This window comes from Cydia strobilella, chromosome 3, assembly GCF_947568885.1.
Source record: "Cydia strobilella chromosome 3, ilCydStro3.1, whole genome shotgun sequence".
NCBI lineage: Eukaryota > Metazoa > Arthropoda > Insecta > Lepidoptera > Tortricidae > Cydia > Cydia strobilella.
In genome coordinates, this window is record NC_086043.1 from 8299929 (window position 1) to 8322035 (window position 22107).

The 22107-nt window shown below is 36.3% G+C and overlaps 1 protein-coding gene and 1 non-coding gene across 3 annotated transcripts in view; one reads left to right on the forward strand and one right to left on the reverse strand.

Moving 5' to 3' along the window:
• Positions 1-3346: 3346 nt before the first annotated feature.
• On the reverse strand, positions 3347-3418 carry Trnap-ugg (transfer RNA proline (anticodon UGG)). Its single transcript has one exon. It is a non-coding gene; the product is annotated as a tRNA-Pro (tRNA).
• A 635-nt stretch (positions 3419-4053) lies between these two features.
• LOC134755754 (solute carrier organic anion transporter family member 3A1) overlaps positions 4054-22107 on the forward strand; it is a 70595-nt gene continuing 52541 nt past the window's right edge. Inside the window, exon 1 of one of the 2 annotated variants that reach the window (XM_063692323.1) lies at positions 4054-4457. The gene's annotated coding sequence lies outside the window, so the exon portion shown is untranslated. The remainder of the gene's footprint in view (positions 4458-22107) is intronic. The other variant, XM_063692322.1, reaches the window with a different exon arrangement.

Genomic DNA, 22107 nt, shown 5'->3' on the forward strand with positions numbered 1-22107 from the left:
CCTTTAGAGTCAGTATTTTTAAATGAGGTAAGTATATAAACTTCATTAGATTAAGTGATATACAAACATAGAATAGGCTATAAATATGCGAGTCACCTTTGAAAAATATAAAAACACATTAGAAATCACTATTTTTATAGAATGTTTGAGGAGCCAACTAGCACGTGCACACAAAGGAATTTTGTCGAAAACAAAATAGCCGCGTAGATCACAGAGCATTCGGTCTATGAAAGCCATCTGTGGTGAGATTTAGAATAAGCTTTTCCGCTGTCTGGACATACTCGTAGATAACACCGTAGAAAAAAATGGAAGATATTTCAATTAGTTGAAATTTACCGCAGTCAGGATTGCCCCGCTAAACCCTCAATAATAGATTTTTCCCCTCACTAGCTCGGAAAGTTGTCGTTTATTCTTCAATACAAGCGGGGAAAAACGCGTTTTATCCACTAGTGGGGAAAGTAATTTGACCTTGGATGGAGCGTGATTAAGTAGCTTGACAGATAACAAAACGTAAAACGCTCATGATAATGGTTCGTTCGATATTAATTATCATTAAATAAATGGTTTGAGAATCTAATAAAAAATACCAAATTTAGCTTTATTTAATGATTTTAAGTCATAAACCTTAAAATTCCATAATGTTAAATATAATTCTGAACGCACAAGTTAAGTCGATGCAATTTCAAAACGCATCATTGACATTTCATACGTCAGAAATGTCAAAATTGTCAACAAAAATTTTACTTAAAAACTTCTCACGTAAAAGTACAGAATTTCCAGTTTTTTGTTATAATATCGTAAAAAAAATGAGTGATTCCAGTTGATGAAGATGATCTAACGCCTGTGGATGTTGCACTTTCCTCGCTATAGTGAGGGGAAAAGTTTTGTGTTACACACGGGTGCAAATGTATTTTACTTCTCGTGTGTTAAAACACTCGCTACTCTCGGGATTCTATTTTAGAACCACTCGCTTCGCTCGTGGTTCAACTATAGAATCCTTTCGCTTGCTCGTGTTTCAATTCCACACTCGCGGGTAAAATACAACTTTGCATAACAAATAACTATTTCCGACACGGTCCTTTGTCGTTCATGCTGCGATTACTGCGTTCCTAACGTTCCTTAGATAATTTTTAGGGTTCCGTACCCAAAGAGTAAAACGGGACCCTATTACTAAGACTCCGCTGTCTGTCTGTCTGTCCGTCTGTCATCAGGCTGTATCTCATGAACCGTGATAGCTAGACAGTTGCTGGACAGTTTCGAATCCAATGTCCGATGTAGTTGAAATTGTTAAGTGCGGTCTGAGGCCAGAAATGTGTGATGTACTTAATAAAATAAAATAAAATTTCTTTATTTCGGTAAAAGCATCCATAGAGTGTTAGTACTACAAGCAAAATCTTAATCTAGTGTTAGTATTTAATACAATAGGTACCTACTTATATTATGAATTGAACAACACTTTTAATTTGCTCGGTCCAGTGCTTGAGGATCGGACAATCAAACCTATCGGCAATTTCTCTTAGAATGCTGTTGGGACTACATCTCACACGACTTAGTAATGAGACTATATTTTTACGTAATATAGTCTCAAAACTATCCGTGCGAGCTGCCACAAACATGCCCGATGCAGAGCACCTGCTGGGCAGTCCCATCAGCATTCTAAAAGAATGGTTGTACTGTACGCGCAAGGCGTTGTATGCTCGTTTCGTGTACCGGACCCACAGGCTGCTCGTGTACAAGGATTGACAGTATGATTTAAACAGTGTGATTTTTACATCATGTGAGCAACGAGCTAACCTGCGGGTAATCATATTACTCCGAACCGCCAACGCCCTGCGCTCCCTTTCTAAGTCTAGACTTAAACTAGATTTGACTGTTTACTTTCTTTTAACTTTGTTAATTAAGTCTGATGTTTAATGGGGCGACATATTCGTTTACTCGAAAAAGGCCTTTTATAAAGAATAAAAAAGAAAGGCCTGAACCATGTTACTCGAGTGAAAAGCTCCCCATTCCCTTTATATCACAATATTATTTTGTCAGCGAAAAAAGTGAACGAAAAATCGATCACATTTATTATATGTATAAATAACGCCTTATGGGAATGGATTTCGTGGACACCTAATGGACTCTCTCTCTCTTTATTTATTATTTGCAAGTTGATATTGATGCTGCATTAGCGTGCACTTACCGGCTTTTAATTATTCTCAAAAGAGAAAATCATTAAACTCAGAGCATAATAGTACATTTCGATGCTAGTGCGGAAAGTATGTCATTACTACTACTACGAGTACCGAGATATACAACGAGTGAAGAATGACATTTCCGCACGTGTATCGAACGACGTTTTTTAATACAGATGCGAAAAAATAAGAAAATCAACAAGTAAGTAATAAAAACAATATCGAATGTTGCCTTTGGAAACTCAGCTTGCAGTAAGAAAAAACGCCTCTTCTTTGACAGGCGTTTCGGTAGCTATTCCTACCTCTACCTTCCATAGCTCTTCCGTTCCATTCAGACAACTTACTTGAAGTATTTGACAGAAATCAACTGTCAGATTTCAGAATTATTTAATGTCCCATAGCGCTTATCTTATACCTTTAAACGAGCAATATATATCGGGGATCTCGAAACGGCTCTAACGATTTCGATAAAATTTGCTATATGGGGGTTTTCGGGGGCGAATAATCGATCTAGCTAGGTTTTATCTCTGGGAAAACGCGCATTATAGAGTTTTTATATATGTTTTCCGAGCAAAGCTCGGTCTCCCAGATATTGTAACATTATCGAAGCAAAATGGGAAAAGCTTAAAAATCCCACCGATTCTCGCATATTGATAACTGATGAACACAGCGCCCTAATAATTTGCAAAAATAAAGATTTTTATTAACACAGTAATTATAGTTTGTCAAAGGACTGTCTCATTTCATACATAGACAGAGAAAATCATACTATCTTTGTCTTACCCAATAGAAAAGGATGAGTACCTATAGTTTTTTTTAAATTTTATTTACTGAAAATTGGGTTTGAACAACATAGTAGGTATCGCAATTGCTAAATATATTAAACTGTTACGTTTTATGTAAAGAATTAAAATTAGTTTCCTAAAGCGTTCGAAAATTATCGAAGATTACTCTGCCAAATGAAATTCTTCAAATAATAACAATTGACACTCCTAATTTACCTATAGAGAAGAGATTCTGCGTGTATACGTCGTGGTCGTGGTCGAATAAACTGCGAAACGATGTTCGACAATATAATGCACAAAAAAATTGATAGGGGAATTTATAACGAATTTATTTATTTTACCCATAACGTTCGTAAATTCTCTATTCCAAAAATTCAAAAAAGTGGGCCCCTCCGGGATTTGAACCCGGGACCTCCTGCACCCAAAGCAGGAATCATACCCCTAGACCAAGAGGCCACATATTCACTCGGACGAAATATATCATCATTACCTTAGTTCGTTTTGATAGTTACTTAACATAATGTGTGTGTGTGTAAGCTTGGTGTAAACTCACCATATGATCATTGTCAAAAGGGCGCTATTATTTTCATGTATAGGGTGACAGTTCAGTATAGTATGCAAATATTAGTTCCAGTGAAATTCCGCAACATGGAGCGTGATCATATATATATATACCTGGTCAGGCTTTACATATAAATTACATATATATGCATAAAACATGTCATATGTATATCATACAATTTATACAGATTTTTGAATAATTCTTTATTTCAAGATTTTTAACTCAAAAATAAATTGTTTTGATGATCATTACAAAATAAATAATATTTTCTATTTACAACCAACTTTTACAATCTAAAGCTATTTTTACAATACCTTATTTTTACAAAAAAATACCTGTCATTTTCAGTCTCGGAAAGTACAGCGCCATCTTGGTGTCTAGATTAGAATCAAGTAGTTCATACTTCTTGCCGCATTGTAGATCAGCGCCACCTATATGCAGTAAATCAGATCACTTACTAGTTCCACCGAGCTAGTGTTCCAGGTAGCCAATGTAGCCATCTGTGATTTGTGTAGGCATCATTCAATATTTACCTTAAACAGAGATGCCACTAGTTTTGCTAAATCAGCTGATGGATTGGCGTTTATGGTTCTCGGATAACTTCACACCGCTCACAATATTCTACAAGCCAGCCAACCAAAACTTACGAAAGGCCACCTCCACCAGTAGAACTTTGTACTCGCTTGTGCGAGTGTTTCGAGTCGATTCGTTCTAAATATTTTGTTGACAAATTTTATTGACAAGTGAACCTTGATTTGTTTATTCTTCTTTATTACCTGTGTTTGTGAAAATCGGATTGAAGAATTATTAATACAGTGCATTTACAGATTTTGTGTGACGTTCATTGCCTTTCTCTCACAAAGGAAACACTGGAGTCCTCATCATTGTTCTGTGCCCATTTCACCAGGAGTTCATTTACATCATACATATAACGTAAGTAAAAACCTCTTATTCAACCTAAATTGCGACATTTAATTGCAATAAGAACTCCGTTTAACGTTGAAAATGTTCTTTAAATGTGCAAGCGTTTTGCTGTTGCATTTATTTCGGGATCAGAAAATTCCCGTCTGTCTAGTCTAGTCAAAAACAAAAAGGAGCAAGATTACGGGTGAAACAGGTTTATATAATTACGGGAGCAAGTAAAAAATGGTAACACGCCATCACGTGGGTATTGATTTTGTTATTTTCGTTCTCTGCCCGTGTTTGGCAATCACAGCTGATTCGTCTTGTTGTGGAGAAGGAAAATTCTGCCCCGAATATGATGTTGACTGGACATTTCATCCATGTTTATGAATGTCCCATAAACGCAAAACATACTTTCATTTTATAAAATAATTTACGAGTGATAGTTTATTTTTTATGAAAGTACAGTAGCTTCCAATTTAGAACCAAACAATGAATTGTTAGTGTGAGCTTATCAGAATTGTAATGAATGTTATTATAGCTAGGACACACCATATTGACAAGTATACAACCCAGCCCAGGGAAAGTGTGTAACAGTATGTTACGTAATACCACCCTAATACTTAAAACAGGAGCAACACCTAGGTACCTACATTTTGATAACTAGTCAAAAATACCTACAGCAACTAGTTTCACCATGATGTTATTAAAGGCATCCAATACTCCTTCTTAAGCTTAGTCCTGGGCTAATTGCTTGTAGCATTTTGGTTTTGGACCAGAATAACTTTATTTATGCTCAGACATTTATACTTAAATACATATTAAGTATATGTATTGTGTTTCAAGCATTGTTTACTAAGGGCATTTGGTTTCATTAGACTGATTTAACCATCTGTGATTGATTACAATCTATAAAAATATTTGATAAAATTTCACTGTATGGGAAATGTTATACTTCTTTGTAGTACCTGATTAACCAATTAGTGCATACTTTGGCCCTCGATTAGGACACCAACTCCATAGGGACACCAAAATCTTAGGAATCAATTTAATATCATAGATGACTTCAGGAAGAAGGGGGCACCATGGTGTAGAAATATCTCAGACAACAAAATGTCTTAATCCAACATTGGTTCTCTTATGGGTTATTATTATTAAAAAACGTTTAAATATAAAACGTGTAAGAGTGACCACTTAGTATTTTGTATTTTAAGTCAAAAAAAGAAATTTTAAGGTTGAGTTAACTATGTAGAACGATTTTTACATAAAATTTGTGTGACGGATTTAATGTCTGTCTATGTTTCACGGTAGTTTCGTTATTAAAATTGCTAATCTCTTCTGGAATATTTTAATAAGTCTGCTGATTGCGACTTTTACTCCTCATCACTTTCCTTAGCTTACATCTTATGCGGGGTGTACATAGTCGACGAGAGACCCCGAGACAGGCCGAGAACGAGTATGTACATGCTTCTCCCTTCTTGTCTCACTCTTCTTTATTTCGTCTTGCGCTTCTCCAATTGGATCGGAGTGGTGACGAGTGTGTACAGCCGACATTACAAAAAGCTATAAGCACATTTGTTCCTGAATGCTACTGTTATTGGTCTTTCAGACCCAGAGGGGAAATTAAGTGTTGTAGGTATTAATACTGTTTCCTTGTTTTCCTCCACCCAAAAGCTAGTGCTTAAGTGGTTGCTAGTTTTTTTGCTAATTACTTACACTGTGTCCAATAAGTCCGAATACACATCTTTTTACCTTGGCTCTAAAGACATATGGATTACAGGCCATCAAATTCTTATTTTAAGAGGATCGGTGCACAATATTTTGAGGGTGGATCTTGGATGCCATGCTTATAAAAAACGCAAAGTACATGGCATTTCCGAAGCGACCAAGAAAAAGAGAGTGCAAAGATCTAACTTAATACTAGTAGAGATGGGTAATGAGTAAATACTCACGAGAAAATACAGAGTTAATACTCAGTATTTACTCAATTTACCCGTATTTACTCGTTTATACGCAATTTGGTTTGTATAAACTATTTAGAGTGCTGACACTGCTGACAGGGTATAGAAATTTGAAATAAAGGTGTATTTTGTACTGTATTTAGTAGTGCAATTAGTAAGATATATATTTTTAAGAGGGGTATTCCATGCATGTAACTGTCACAATAAAAAAATCGGAAACCACCAACGTGTGGCACATCATTAAATTGGTCCTTAAAAATTACTTCAATGTTATTATGCACTTTTTCCAATAAATTTAATACTTTTGGGAAAAAACCGTTTCCAAAGGCTAAAATAATGTTCAACTACCTATCTATAACTTTCGGAACAAAGTTCAATAAAATATGAACAAAAACTCGAAGGAAAAGAGCCAAAAAATACTTTCAGAGAAAAATACTTTGAAGTTGGGCCATTTTTGAGTTTTCTTTAAAAAACTTCATAAAAGGACGTAAGTGCCGCGTTACACGTACTTACGCACGGGTTCTAAAAGGCCGACCTGTGATTTCTTTTCCAGTCCTCAGAGCCACTTATTTTGGTGGGAGAGTGGAACATAGCGTAGAGCGACGCTTTCTAAGCAGCAGTTGACCGCAACTAGATGGGTAGTTAGTAGTTAGTAAAAAAAATCCACCTAATATTTACCTGTGTAACCTGTAACCACCTATTTACCACCCAAATTGATGTGTTTGTAACTATGTATTTAGTTTGGTTAAAATATTATTTAATTATAGTCGTTAGTTTTCAAGCTGGCCCTTTCGGCTAACTCTTTGTCTATTGTATGTAAGTAAAACCGCACGTGCTACTTACCTGCAAAAAAGGTTCGCTAGCTTTGACCGGGTATACTATACGGCTATACGGGTATAGTCGTTTATTTTCAAGCTGGCCCTTGCGGCTAACTCATTATCTATTGTAAGTAGAACCGCACGTGCTACTCACCCTAAAGAAAAAAGGTTCGGTCAATTTAACAGGTTATTGATTTACGACTTCTATGGAACTTGCAATAAGATTCCAAATTAACTCTTCCTTCAATTATCGTGATTTTTATGCCTGATAATTATCGATTTGATAATAACCTTTACGAAGATTCTTAGACGAGATATTAAAATTACCTAAACAATTCAAAGAAAATAAATATAGCCCCATCCATACCGATAATTATCAAAGACTATAATTATCTGGATAATTTCGAACCCGGGTCGAACGCTTGAGCATTCCATGAAATCATCAACTTTTTGTCCCTTACGAAACGCTATGGCAGCTACCCTAATAAAACGTATTAGCTGCTAAGAAACACTACCAATCTTAAAGCCGAGTTATGATATTACAATGCTAATATGTAATTAGTTTCCTAATTTTACTTCTCGCAAGTATTAAAAAGGCGGTGTCCCTTACGAAATATTTCATGGAATGCTCCCGCTACAGAACCAGTCTAAAAATGTGTCATCGAGATGCGTAACAAAGGTGCGTTATCCGATATAAAATGTATATATATATGTAGGTATATCGGAGAGCGCACTTAAACTGGGTGTTGGCCTAGGGGGTCATCCATAAATATCATCACACGAATTTCGTGATTTTTTGACCCCTCCCCCCTCGTCATACTTGGTCACATTTAGCAACCCCCTCCCCCTGGTGTGATTTCACATATTTGTAATTTTTTTTTCAACGAAATTACCAAATCGAATGAAACATTATTATTTTAATAAAAAATATTTTAAATTTCATTTCATTTATTCAGTCACAATTTACATTGTATATGAATATAAACTATAATGAAAATTAAATAAAACTTAAATAATATCATGCAACTATTTTACAAATATTAGCAATAAGTGTTAGAAATTTTATGACATGAAACACGAAACAGATTAGGAATAAAATTTTACGAATTCGTAATGTAAGTGAAACTGGCCCACAAGTGGCCTAAGGGTTTTACCATGAACCATTATTCGGAAAGCGGGTAAAAAGGTGATTTATTTGCTTAATTCTGAACATCTGTCCCTGCCTACATTTTTTGTTAGCGGCCGAAGTTTCCTTCTCCCTTTTAACTTTTCCGGATTGCTTGATGAATAAGTATGAAGTTGTTGTACCTACCTATAAAGTCCATTTGTAAAATGAGACAAAACTTGGTTCGAGATTTTTTTGTAAATACACCTAAATATCACGTATATCTCATTGTGGAGCTACTCTTATTATGTATTTGCGATTTGGTAGATTGTATTCTCCGAACCAATCATTTTCGCTGAAGCTACATGGGGTTCAAAATGGTAGCTTTTAAGGTCCCCTATCTTTCCTTCGTGAACCGTCCAGAACGTGGCAACCTATATTGGTATTATTCATTATTCATACATGCTTAATTCAATATCAAAACGAAACAAGGCTATCGAGTAAATCTTCAGCCTGTGCTCCCCCACCTTGTAAAGTTTGCTCCCTTTATCATCAGTCATCGCACCTATTTAAATCAATTCGCACCCAATAATCGGATCGCCCGTCGACAAAGACGGGAGCGAGTCCGCAAACCCTTTCATCCAAATAAATCATTACATTGTTTAGAAAATGTATCTACTTATAACGGTTATTAGTATATTTATAGGTACAATATTATCACTTAAACACAAGAGGATGGAAATGATGCTTGAAATCTTTGGGATGTTCCAAAAATAAACAAGACTAGATGTTTTTTTTCTGAATTGACGCCAAAACGTTTTACACACGTTTACTGGTAATCTTTTTAAGTCCGGTACCGAACTTTACATTTCTCAGTACATAATTTATTATTAGTCACGTTTATGGCATATTATGAAGGATCCGTCGCTCTCTCACTTATTTATCAATTAGATAATGTTGTTTTATCCATTGCTTAGTGACATATCACCAGAAACTTACTTTGCTTAATCGCCTAAAAATCAACATCATTGCAAACGTTTTGAACTTCAGAAATCAAACAATAATTCCGACCGACAGACTAGACAGAATACGGATATAACCAATACGCGTTCTTACACGTGATTCACACGCGTTACGAACTTGGAATGCATGCTTGCATATGTAAATTTTAACCTAAAATTATTCGATTTTGTAACTGCGCACGCTAAGCAGAAGAGCATGTAGCATGTGGGTCAGTAAAGCGCTTCCGCCTCTGCCGCCGACGCAGAATGCACAACGCTTGCCAACTATGCGCTCTTTGCTATAACCTTTTAAGTGGCATACGTCACTTTTGAGTTGAAGGAATTTCGATTTTATTTTAATTAATCAAATTCCAAATTTAAATTACTTAAATTGTCTGCGAGCCGGTTCCTGCCACTTCAAGGGTTATGTAGTAGGTAAACAATTAATCAGAATCAGATACTGTTGTGTTGTTCCTATCCCGTCACGTCAAACAACTTCATGTTAATGTTGCGTTGAAACCGAAATGTTGTTGTGCTCCTGGCGGTCAATAATATCGCGTAATTTTGCCGTCATTACACTACAATGACGGCAAAATTACGCAATATTATTTAATAAAACAACGCCTTATTGTATAAACAATTTATGTAGCACACGTGGATCTTGACCTGCTGACCCGAGGATTCAATTATACTCAATTAATCAACCGAATCATCGTTCCTTACCTGCGCATCACGAGTAATCCGACACATATTGAGGAAATGGCTAAATGTCAAGGATTAAAGTGTCCAAAACGAAACATGCACTAGCGTACATCCACTGGAAACAAACATGTTTTATTTCAGGCAAGAATAATGCCAATTTATAGGTTGTCAACAACGACTAGTTGCATGTTGCATCTTTACGTCTGTAGCCCTCTAGACTCTAGATAAACGTCAAAGTGGCTTAGAACGGCTCAAATAAATGTGCATAAAGTAGAGAGACCCAAGTCCACTCCGGGGCCGCGCCCTGACGCAAGCTGGTTGCGCAAACGCGCTCGTTGCCGTCTGGTCTGGCCGTCGGTGCACTATGTTCCTGCACGGTATTACTGTCTAGGTAGAGGTAGAGTAGCTTTAGTAGTGGCTTGCAGTTACTACTACTGCAGCTTGAATAAGTAGTTGTGGTTGTTCAGTTGTTTAGTGTCATGAAATTTCCTTAAAAATTTTTTTTTTTTAATCAACAGCTGAAAGCTAGAAAAAGCGTAAAACATATTTGTAGAGATGCATCAATGTACAAGTAGATACACAGTATAGTAAATGTTTCAAGTTTTTCAACGTCTTCCATACGGCATGGCCTTGCCTACCCTCAGGACCACGCAGTTTTCCCTGATTTGCATTTTTGACATTTAGAAGATTAACGAAGAGTGCTACTGCTATCTATGACCTTAACATATTCGAACAGTTATTAAAACTAAATAACTAGACATAGGTTTGAAAGCCTTGCTATATCTGTTCCGTAACCAATCGTACAATGCTCACTCTGCTCCATGTAATGAAAGTAAATAACAAGGTCGGTTTGAACGAAGTGATCCGTGCGGATAACATTGTTAACGCAGCAGAATGGCCAGCACGGCAGTCGGCAGTGAAAGACGTTCGATCACGTCACGAGTTCCGCTCAACGACTTGTGCAATTGTGTTATTGGCAATAATATATCGTGAAATAAATCGCTAATAAGGTATTTCTATATAGAAGTATGTGGGATCGGTTTTACTTGTTATGATCTTAAAGATAGAAATAAGTTAATTATTTGTCAAGACTTTAGACCGAATTAAAATTTAAGCGTCTGTAAATAAATATTTACAGTCCATACATACTTTTCTGTACATAGTGTTCGTTTGTCATTTTTAATAAAATTGTCTACGCTCAGTTTCTCAAAGGTTGACTGGAAGAGATCGGACAGGGATAAGTTCGCCTACTTTGTAAACTTTCTGTTTAATTGTATATCTTAACCTGTTTTATGTGCAATAAAGTGTTTACATACATACATACTTAGAAAGCTGAATGAATAAATAAACATAAACATTAGTAAATATTAACATAAAACCAATCCACTTGATGTTTTTAAAATATCATTCAACATATGATAAAATGCTGTTCCCATTAGCTGTAAGTATTGTACAGACATGTAAAATATTTACTTATATTGTATCAATAAAAGATTGATTGATTGATCAAATATAAGAATTCAAAAGACATAAATACAAGGCTACAAAACTCACTAGTTATAACCTATAAGTCATGACAAAATAAAGTACTAAACTAAGTAACTCGTCATTACACCACTGCAATTAATTTCGGATGAATGTTAATCAGCAAGTTTCGTTGGATGAGCGAGTGTCGCAACCTCGCAACTGACCTTACTGTTTGTTAAGTAAGTAGGTCTTCGTCCCGCGGAGGAAGCGGTTAGTTAAGGGCTCGCAATAAACAACGTTAACCGCTTCAACGTGGATAGATCTTAATCGCGGAGGTAACTCTACATTATCTTCCTCGCTGATCTTGCTTCTAGGTACTCTGCTCTAATATGAAGGATGGGCTATAGAAGCAGGAAATGTTAGACATCTTAACAATTAATTTCATTTATAGATAAGCCAGATCTTTATCTTATCAATCTGTTTCATGAGCTGTTTCAATTAAACCTCTGTGAAGGATTATCGTTATTGCTATATACTTTTACAGCCTACAGACACGTTGACCCGAATTTAAACAAATATCTACACCGTGTTTTATTAAACCGTTTTATGCAGCATTGAATTACATTTTATTTAAAAATATATATATACTTTGCCATTTTAGTTTTCTTAAATGTACTTTAGATACCTATATTCCGCCGAAGTTAACGGAATGAAAAAACCGGCCAAGTGCGAGTCGGACTCGCGCACCGAGGGTTCCGTACCCTTCAGTACGTACGTATCATTCAGTATTTGTTGTTATAGCGGCAACAAAAATACATCATCTGTGAAAATTTCAACTGTCTAGCTATCACGGTTGGTGACAGACAGACGGGCAGCGGAGTCTTAGTAATAGGGTCCCGTTTTTACCCTTTGGGTACGGAACCCTAAAAACGGTGTATTTTATCCCCAAAAAAATGCGTCTATTCTACATGTGAAGTATATCTGCATATTCCACTCCTGGGGGCATAACCAAGATGACAATCGTTGATAGATAACGCCAATCGAAACTTCAATAATGTATGGAAATAGTCGCGTGACTTTTCGTTTGGAGTTTGTCGATGTACGATTGTCATCTTGGCTTGGCCGCCTGGCATAGTTTCGTATAAAAATCATGGTTATTTAAGTAATTATTCCATGTCATGCCATGTCTGTAACTAAAGTGGCACCATAACCTACGCATAGCCTACTTCGCCTCATTTCAGAATATCTGCGATTCTTTCCTAAGCTTTTCTAATCATATTCATGCAAACAATGAATAATGAGGTAAAACATCGCGTATCCGTGTCAGAAATCTGAAATAACGTCACATCATTCAATGAATGCCTCGACGTAAGTACAATGGGTTCGACAAGGATAGCGATACCGAATGCGGAGCAGTTGTTTGTTGTCTAGCGTCGCGAACACCGGAACATATAACAACAGTTGATTGAATTATAACACCACTTTATTTTGTTGCAGAAGCACTTTGTTAAATTGAAGCCTAGGAGACGTAGTTCCGCTTAAATATATACCTACAGTATACACAATAGCAATGCAATGGTCTCTGTAATCTAAACGTACAGAGAGCATTTTACTAAAAGATGAATAAAGTTGCTCAGAATACCAGGAGTGGGAATCTTAATGCAACCTCCTACCTAATATGTTCTAGATTTAATAGCGCGTTACAAACCTACGCAGAAAAGAATTTGCGTCTCAAAGGTAGGTTTTGGCGCATGAGGCAAAAGCTAGGGTGGTAAAAGTACGATCTGATCCCGTCTGTACTGCTGTAGTCCGTTTACAACTGATTGCCCAATGAATTAAAACTAGTTGAAATGTCCGACACCTGCATATTGTTATATTTTATAATTTAATTATGTCTAATAATTTAATTGGATAGTCTAATATAATCCTATTTCTACTTGAACAACGACATATTTATAATTGTATGTAAAGTGTGTTAAACAGAAAATGTTAAATGACGTGTAACGCTTGTTATCAATAAACGATTGATTGATTGATTAAAGGGGCCCACTGACTATCAGTCCGCCGGACGATATAGGCCTGTCAGTTAGAACAAAAATTTGACAGTTCCGAACAACTGACAGGCCGATATCGTCCGGCGGACTGATAGTCAGTGGGCCCCTTTAAGCTGTTGACAAAGCGTCAAATTCTTTAGAAAAGGGTACTATTTAAACAACAGCAAAAAAATACTAACGTTACCTAGATATTACCTAATATTTAACCAAAAACCTAATTACACAGCAAAAGAAACTAAATATGTAATTGTAAAGCAAATCAGCATTCTGCTGTGCAAACTAAAAGTTTTTGAAAAAAGGTTTATTGTTAGATACGAATGGTACGATAAAAAAAATTGCGGCAAAAAATCTATCATATCGCTATTGTTATGTATTCATTCGAAAATTCGTGAAATTAGACTTTATATCATATAAACAATGATTTTATCATCTTCACGACCACATATACTTACGTCCCGTTGCACGCGGCAACAGGCAGCCACGTTAGTACAATGCGGATTGGTGACTTCACACACACACCAATTAATGTATGTTATAAATATTGAATTTCTTATTTGAAAACACTCAAAAGCAAATCTGACCAACACTAAAACGAAGATGGATCGATGTTTCGACCTCGTTAGCCTCTGGTTTGAAAATTAAATCGAATCATTACTTTACAATTTAAAACCCACCAAAACTCGGGCAAACTAGGATCACTCATGCGTCTGTCCGTCTGTCACAGCCTATTTTCTCCGAAACTACTGGACCAATTGAGTTGAAATTTCGTATACATATGTAAGTTTGTGACCCAAAGACGGACATGTAACGAAAACATATGAATTTTAAACATGAGGGCCACTTTTGGGGAGTAAATGAGAAAATTAAAAAAATAAAGTTTTTAAACTATATCGTGTTTTATATCAAATGAAAGACCTCATTGTGAGAATCTCAAATATATATTTTTTATAATTTTAGGATAAACAATTTAGAAGTTATTCAAGAAAATAGGCAAAAAATGACCATTCCCCCCCCCCCCCCCCCCCCCCCCATCTCCGAAACTACTGGGTCCAAAATTTTGAAAAAAATAAACAAAATAGATCTTTACCTATAATATATATATTACAGGAAAACCTATTAGAAATTGCAGTCAAGCGTGAGTCGGACTTAATTACTTAGTTTTTGATCCGACCCCTACAGGTTTTTTAAAGACATTTCACTCACGTTTCACATAAAAAATACATTGTTTAAATTGTGTAATATACGAAACCCTTGGAACGCGAGTCCGACTCGCACTTGGCCGGTTTTTTAATGTACCCTAGGTTGATCGAATCGTCGTTTCCATGCGTTGTAAATTGTAAATGTCATTGAAATCACTAAAACCTAAAACCATTTTTGAGAAATTACCAAAATAATTATTCTAATGTATCTGAAAAAATATGATAGATTAGTTATTTGCCGCTAGTGTAGCAGATAGGCTCTACCTAATTATAGTAATAATTGAAAATCATAAATGACGGTGTTGAAATTTCATGGGTTGAGGATTAGATTGGACAGCGTAACATTAGTTTTCTTACATTTATTTTCAGAAATAGGTACGAAATTAAGTGAGCGACACTGGTGGAATGAGCCCCTAATGGTATGCAGAGATATTGATTTACTTGTGCCTCTCATCAGGAAATAAGCTGTTCAAAGCTATTTATGGAACAAGACGACGGAAATAAAAACTACTAGAGCATAACATGAATGTCTGATCCCAAACAATTAACCAAGTTATGGACAGACAGGAATAAAACCTGTGATTATGTAGAAATTCTACAACTATTAAAACTGGCAAGTTTTACATACGTTTTTATCTGCAAGAGGAAATAACGTCGAAACCTCTATCTACATAAAATATATAAATTAATATTGAATTTAATTGACCGAACATCCTTTTTATGCATTTCGACGGAATATCACCTAAATACAGTTTTATCGTAATTGCAATCATGTAATTGGCATACATTGATATAATTGAGGATGTTGGGCCCATCGTTGCTACGAGTATACAATTATATATAAGTAGGTAAAAAAATAATACTGAGGTTGATTTGAGATATACAAACACGATATATTATTATAAATTAAGTTAAACTTTAAAAATCTATATTTAAGTTATTGATATATTGTATCGATACGAGTTCGTATCCATACAATATCGTCGTATCGGTCATAACAAGTTGAGATTTTAAAAGTGCTTGCGATGCAATGGCGTTATGCGAAGCAAATTGTCCAAGAAACGAGAGTCCGTCTAAGCTACTCGTAACTCTGTGCTGACTTTGACATGACAAAAGTAAGGAAATACCGTTATGTCAAAGTTTCATACAATATTCACGTTTATGGTGACACTGTCACACTCTGCCACTGCAATGTCTGTGCAGAGATAGCTTAATCTGACTCTATAATTATTTATTTTACAATTTTTTTTGCAGCGTAGTAAATTATATAGGACCTATCTTCAAGAACGAACTTAAAATTTCACATTGCGGTGCTTGTGATTTATTTGATAGATACTTTCTTACTAATAAAAAATACAAAAACAATAAGTATACATATCATATGTAGGTATTACATAGGTACTTGATTAATGTTAACCACTTCATTCTCATGTTTATCAGTTTCGTGAAAGGGGTCATCCATTAGAAATTAGTGTGACGTAATTAATGGATGACCCCAAACGTGTAACTTTATATTTATACTTAAATAAAATTATACCGCAACTTCATACCTACCCTAAATTAATATTAAAAACATATTTCATTTCAGTCATCGAGAAAACCATAACGTAAACATAACAGCAATGATAAACCTATTAATTACGTCAACAATACGAAATACCGCAGTAATGTTAATTCGAACGATTCAAATCAGTATTTAAAAAAATTTACCTATTTGTTAGGGTTGTCTCTGTGGCCTTGCAAGGTCGTAGCCGCATATACAGTGTGGAAAAAAATTATGGGCCCTGGAGGGAAAGTGCCTTAACGGCCCGGCCACGACATCGCGCGGCGGCGGCAGCGGCGAGCGGCGGCCATAGGTGGGAACGAAAGGTCCGATCGCTGTGTCTCGCTCCAACCTATGGCCGCCGCTCGCAGCTGCCGCCGCCGTGCGATGTCGTGGCCGGGCCGTAAAACCTTAAGCTAGCCCATTTTAATTAAAGGAAACATTCTTTTATAAATTTTATAAAATAAAAACTGCATTCAAAGAATTTTTTAGATTCGCTTGTCTCGCCTGGCAATCTAACAGACTAAAAAAACAAAAAAAAACCGGCCAAGTGCGAGTCGGACTCGCGCACCGAGGGTTCCGTACATTTTAGTATTTGTTGTTATAGCGGCAACAGAAATACATCATCTGTGAAAATTTCAACTGTCTAGCTATCACGGTTCATGACAGACAGACGGACAGCAGAGTCTTAGTAATAGGGTCCCGTTTTTACCCTATGGGTACGGAACCCTAATAAACACGCTATTTTATTCTACTAGTCGATACAGTTAATGTTAATGATAACATTTCTCCAAGAAACATTAGGTCTTACACTCGTCTGTCTTACAAAATATCCAGAAAATCGATTATTTAAGAATATTTTTAGACATGAGAAATTGAAAAAAAAAATGAAAATTCTTTAATTGCAGTTTTGTTTCTTTTTAAAAATAAAAGTATGTTTCTTTAAGTGTAATAAGCTAACTTAAGGTTTTAAGACACTTTCCCTCCAGGCCCCATTAATTTATTCCAACCTGTATATATTCCGTATTCCATACCAGGGGCAAAAGCACCTGTGTCATACTTGTAACCTAGCAAGGTGTCATATTCGACCCTTGTAGAACAGCCAACCGTAGGGAAAAGTAAACCCTGCTGCAAGCTGCAACGTAAATTAAATGCATCGAGGGTTACTTTTATTTTATAATTAGCTTCTGCCCGCCACTTCGTCTGCCTGGGATAATGATGATGATGATGGATAAAAACTATCCTGTGTCCTTCCTCGGGCCTCAAACTATCTCCACACTAAATTTCATATGTATATCGGTTCTGCAGTTTTAGCGTGGAGAGGTAACAGACAGACAGACACGGTTATTTCGCATATATTATCTTAAGTAGGGACTTTAGCTAACTGTATCTGAAGTATCTCGACTAAAGTTGATCCAACTTTGCAGCAGAGGTGGGCATTTTGCAAATAAAATTTCTATGTAGTTTTAGGTAGGTAAATATGCTGCAATAACTAACGATGACGATACCGTGACCTTGCTGTATAGCGGGTTATCGATTTCCAGAGTTCAATGCTCAGCCAATTATTTTTTAATTGATTTATTTTTGTAATTTTTGAGCCTCGTCGGAAATCCTGCCTACGAAGCACGAGATATGGCCGCAAGGTGGCGCAAATTCTAGCAGGCGTCCTTCCTTAGTGGGGCGCGGCAATTACTATGGCTATACACCAAAATTGGTGTGGGCCGCTTGGAGCCGCATGTAAGTACTTGTAGCGACGCGACGAAATAGCGGAGTAGTTGTGCATGCTCGTTCACTGAAAAGATCACTCCCAACGAGTACAATCTCAAAACTGTACTAGTTCGGTCTTTTAGTACAGTAGTACACAGAGAGAGTCGACGTTTAGTTTTAGTTCGGTCAGATGAGTCGGATCACTCGGATCGCTTTGCTGTCGTTGCCACTCCTCGGTCCTCGCTCCCATTCTGTTTCTTTCGCGTGTAGTGTATATACTAAAACGTACTAAGAGCAGAATCATTAGGGAATAGATCGGTCTAGTACAGTGGAGGGAATCGCGTCTTTTTAATTTTAGTACAAGTACTACACAAGCCTATTGCGGAGTGAGCCATGGCTGCTCCCGGGTTCGAATCCTGGTGAGGGCATTTATTTGTTCCTGAGTTATGGATGTTTTCTACGTATATAAGTTCGAGTATGTATAATTATATAAGTTATATATATCGTCAACACAAGACTTATTACTGAGCTTACTGGGTCGTACTGTACTGTGTGAAATTGTCCTCATTATATTTAATTTATTTTCTTACTATGATATGGATTACGTGGATTACTTTTATATTAAGTTATTACCTATAATACCGATAATATATTTTTGTGCTTTACACAAACGACCTGATACAATTAATCAGCAAAGAAATTACGGATATCAGCCTAATAGTTTTTGCAGATGATACTAATGCAATTATAAGCGCTAGTTCACTTGCGGCTCTGAACAGAAAGGCTAATCGAGCTCTGGAATTATTTTACTGGTGGTTCACCTCTAACATAACAACCTGAAGGTGAACCCAAGTAAAACTTGCGCCTTGCTCTTGACGTCTACAGTCAGACAAAGGGACCATTTGAGTATGTCATTCTGTGGCGATAAAATAGAAAACGTAAGCAGTGTAAAGTTTCTCAGTACTCACATAGACGAGTTACTCACGTGGAAAAACGAACTCGGAAGCATAGTAAACTCTATTAGCTTTGTTATATCTTGCGAAGTTTACGAAACATAGTGGAGCAAAGATACGTCAAGATGATATATCATGCACTGGTGGAATTAAAACTTCGTTTTAGTGTCTAGTGCTGGGGGAATAGCTATGAGTATAACATGAATAAAGCCTTTGTTATCCAAAAGCGAGCCATAAGGACTATAGTGCGTATTCCACAAACTGATTCCTGCAAGGAATATTTTATAAACCTAAAAATACTGACTATCCCGAGTCTGTACATCCTTCTGCTCCTCACTGACCTGGTAAAAAGTCTAAAGGAGTAGTAAAAGGAGTAGTACGAGACCAATGAAGAGAGGGAGTCACGCGTAAAGTACAAGAAGGAAATACCTACACTGTAAACTGCAGCCTAAACTTAATATAGTCACACATTGCGCAGAATTTCAGTGTGCAGCTCTACAATAAGCTTCCCACTACTTTAAAAGAACTCTTTTTAAGAGGCCGTAGTCGATTTTGGAGCAAAAATGTAAAATTGATAGATTTAGTCGTTGAAATTATACACGTTTTGTTACGTAATATCTAAATAACAAGTATTGATTTCTATTAGCACGTCTTCTCATCTTGCATTTTAATAATGAGGTCGCGGGCGTGCGTCACCGGTAATGCATGAAGAGAAGGGGCAGTTTTTAAAAATTCATCAAAAAATCATGGTGGTAAATTATACAAACTGATGTATAAGAATAGTTTCAGCAAATGTTGTAGATTGTTTAAGTATCAAAATTACGTTGACATTAAGTCGATTTTTAGAGAAATTGTCACTTGTTTTGAAGTAATTTCTGGAGAAAATTGATTTCGTCTAACTTTCATTTACACTACTTCAAAGTTATAATAGTTAAAATGTAGTCTGATAAACGTCAAGTACAGGATATGTGTAATACAAAATTACCATGTTTAGCAGTCCAAACTTTACGAAATTTACAAATAAGAGCGACAAAATCAGTGCTTTACGCGCGTTTACCTAAACGTCCATCAGAAAAGCAAACATTACTAATTTACTGAGTCTGTTTTCAAAAAATTGGTCTGATAAAAGGTAAGATAAGAAGACGTGCTAATAGAAACCAGTACTTGTTATTTCAATTAGGTAACAAAAGGTGTAAAATTTCACGGACTAAATCTATCAATTTTACATTTTTGCGACTAAAATCGACACCGGCCTCTTAAAGAAGATTACTTTTAAAGATATGACCCTTCATATCTTTAAAAATAAATTAAAAACACTGCTGTTGAAAGAGTGCATTTATTCTATAGAGGAGTTTACGACCTACTTAGTAATTTGTCTACGTAATGTTGATTAGTAATTATTTAATTAATTTAAGTAAATACTTCTGATATTGAGAAGCATGTTAATTGTACAATTCTTAGATTTAAGGAACTTATTATGTAGTTACATTCAAATACAACTGTTATATTGTTCATGAATTTAAAAAAAGTTAATAAAATATCCGCCAATCAAATTAGACAATAAATAAGCTACTTTGTTTGTACTTCTTGTAGATTTTTAAGAATATACACTTAAGATATATAAAACCATCATAAGACCTGTCGTCATGTATGGGTCAGAGTGTTGGGCCCTAAAGGTGACGGATGAAAAGAGATTGCGTGTAGCGGAAATGAGAATGTTAAGATGGATGTGTGGTGTGACAAGAATGGATAGGATAAGGAATGAGTATATAAGAGGAAGCCTGAAAGTTGCACTTATAGTAGAAAAAGTAAGAGCGAATCGCCTAGCGTGGTACGGACATGTAATGCGGAGGGATGAAAGGCATGTGACGAGAAAGGTATTACGAATGAATGTGGAGGGAAGTATCGGGAGAGGAAAACCTAGGAAAAGGTGGATGGACTGTGTGAGAGATGATATGAAACGAATGCGAGTGAGTGATGAGATGACGGGCGAGAGAGAGGTATGGAAGAAAAAGACATGCTGCGCCGACCCCAAATGAATGGGATAAGGGCAAGCGAATGACTTATATTAATTTCCTATTAGTTACCGTGCATTCGACTGCACCTGCACTTTATAGTTCACATACCAGATGCTATCTTAATTATTCTTGATTGAATTTGTTTTAGCTGAAACTAAAGCTACAATAAACAACAATCCTGAAAGATTGTGTGTATGTATAGTGATGATGAAGGATTGTGTGTGTGAATGTGTAGTAATGTTTTTATTATTATTATTTAATATCATACAAAGTGACCCATTTTCATTGCACTGTCATGTCATTTTATTGCGCGTAAATAGACCGTATAAATTAATGAGTTTTCTAATTTAATATACGGTGTTTCTGCTTGGTGAGACAGGAATCGCAAAGATCATTTTCTAGCTTATACAAACACGTGAAGGTCTGTTTATTGTGATACGAGCGTAAACATCCCCGCAATCAAATTGAACAAATCCCAGTGCGGCACCGGCACGCGGCAGCCTCCGCAAACTATGGCAGAATTACACGACCGGGAGTTCTGGCCATGAAGTTACCTGCATGGCAACCTTTTCTCGGCACAGTTCGTAGTTCGTACGCGCTTGGAACAAAAAAAATCATATGCGCAGGCAGATGGTGGCGATGATTGTGATATCATCTAATCTTCTTGCCACTGCCAATACAACTTGTAATTCGATCAATTATTGGCACTAAATCGCCACGATTATTTTTCTCTAAGTCAGAAATTAACTAATACATAATGAATTAAGTTGCGTTGATGCGTGGCCGTCAAAAGGTTAAATCATTAACAAATGTGGTTGCATTGCATACCGTTCATATGCTATAAGGGCATTAAGGACCTACTGTCTAAGGTAGGTAGGCAGTAGTGGTATAAAATTGGTACCGAGGAAGCGAAAACAGCAGCGCACTGCGACAATTCGCCGAGGTCATCGCCTCGCGAACCCGCTTATCAGCACCCGTTTGACCTCTATTAAATGAACCAATATTACGCCATTCGGCCTGATAACCCAACAATATGTGTCAATTTAAAGTAATTTTTTGCCATAATAAGGCTAAACTAATTGACAAATATGTTAATGATTGGGCCCAGTTTTTATGCCACAAAATAAATAATACTTTTTTTTTATACTACGT